The following is a 2,187-nucleotide window of genomic DNA, read 5'->3' on the forward strand; positions in this document are numbered from 1 at the left end:
TAGGAGGGCACAGTCCACTATGGGTTGTGCCATTCCTACGCAGGTGAGTCTGGGTTGTATAAAAAGGCAGCTGAGGGGCTGGAAAGATGGCTCAGTGGTTAAGACCACTGACTACTCTTGTAGAAGGTCCTGGTTCGATTCCTAGCACCCACATGATGGTTAACATCTATCCATAACTCCTGTTCAAAGGGAATCAGATGCCTTCTTCTGACCTCTGTGTACATTGCACACAGCATGGTGCCCTTACATAGATATAGGCAATACACTCAAAATGTATAAATATAAAAGAAAAAAGAAGAAAGGCAGCTGAATGTGGTCTTGGAAGTAGGTCAGTAAGCTGTGTTCTCCCACTCATGGTCCATGCTCTAGTTACAGCCTCCAGCTCCCTGCTTGAGTTCCTGTCCTGGATTCCCTCAATGATGGACTGTAACCTGAAAGCCAAATTAACCTTTTTCACCTAAAGTCAAGTTTGGCCAATGTTTTATGACGGCAGCAGAGAAGCAAACTAAAACAGTAGCTCAGTTCACTTGTTGGTTCTCCAGAGGATGGGAGTTCAGTTGTCAGCTTCTGGGTCCCAGATCCACGGGAGCTGATGATGACCTCTTCTGGCCTCTGTAGTCACCTGTACATACGTGTGCACATATAATCCCTTAGACACACACCTGCACATAAATAAAAATAAATCCTGCTAGAGTCTAGCTAGGGTCAGAAGCTGATCATTGGTAATGTTTCCTAAGCCTTGCCTACTTCTCACAGAGACTACTTTGACTTCTGTTTTATTAAAGATAGGCACACACCAGAGGGGAAGCAGGGCTTAAGCATAGCTCCGAATAGAAAAGATTGTGTCCCTGAATGTCCTTCAGTGTGGGTCCATTCACTGGGCCCATTGAGAGTCCCATCCCTGTAAGACACCACCTTTCTGCTCCCAGAAGCCAATTGCCAAAAGTATCTTAGGTTGAGTTGGGATTTCTTACCCACCTCCCCATGTCTGTGACAGGATTTTGTCTGCTTTGAGCTTGCACAGGACTTGTTCATGCTGTCACCACTGATGTGAGTTCACATGAGTAACTAACCAGCAGTCTGGAAGACTCTGCTTCCTGTGGTCATCCACCCCCTCTGGCTCTTACAATCTTCCCACCTCCTCTTCTTCAATGATCCCTGAGCCTTGGGAGGCAGAGGTTTGAAGCAGGTGTTCTATTCAGGAAGATGCACTCTGTTCTCTGCACATTGGCTAATTGTGGGTTTCTTTGTTAATCACTATCTGCTGCATAAGGAAACTTCTCTGGTGAGAGATGATTTCATCCTATGTGTAAAGGTTGCATTGAAGATGTGTCACTTAGGGTTAAGCATCTCACAGACACCTGTTCTCTGTGTTTGACCAGTTTTGGAATACTGTAACAGTCTCCATCTGTTGTAAAAAGAAGCTTCTTTGAAGAGGGGAGAAATGTACAGATTTCTGTAAATATAAGGGTGCATATTTATATTAAGGTAAGAAATTATGTTTGTCTAGAGATGTGGCAAAAGTAGGTTTTTCTCTAGAATCTGTAACTTAAGATTGTTTTTATGCTCAAACATAAACTTGCCTTGACTCTTAGAAGAAAGTTTGGAATTTTGAATCCGTATCTCTGTATTCCTTCCTTGATTGTGTGTATATGTCCCTTTTATATTGGAAGAACCTTGCATTACTGATTTGAGAGCATTGTTTTCAAGACAAGCTTTGTGAGACCACAAGCTTCCCCTTTAGTACCACTTTATTTGCACCTCATAAATCTGAACATGTTTTATATTCATTTTTGATTCAGGTAAACATTTTTAAGGGGCTGAACTGATACCTCAGTGCTCGTGCTCGTTAGTTTTGTCAATCTTACACATGCTGTTGTGACTGTTGCATCATTATCAATCTAGGGAATATTGTTGGGTTCATTTTTTTCAGCCAAATAAAGAAGAAAAGGCAGGTAAAATCTCAGACACAGAAAGAGTTTTATATTCATTTTTGATTCAGGTAAACATTTTTAAGGGGCTGAACTGATACCTCAGTGCTCGTGCTCGTTAGTTTTGTCAATCTTACACATGCTGTTGTGACTGTTGCATCATTATCAATCTAGGGAATATTGTTGGGTTCATTTTTTTCAGCCAAATAAAGAAGAAAAGGCAGGTAAAATCTCAGACACAGAAAGAGCAATTTTT

This window comes from Nannospalax galili, unplaced genomic scaffold (assembly GCF_000622305.1).
Source record: "Nannospalax galili isolate Female #2095 unplaced genomic scaffold, S.galili_v1.0 scaffold136, whole genome shotgun sequence".
In the NCBI taxonomy this organism is placed as follows: Eukaryota; Metazoa; Chordata; class Mammalia; order Rodentia; family Spalacidae; genus Nannospalax; species Nannospalax galili.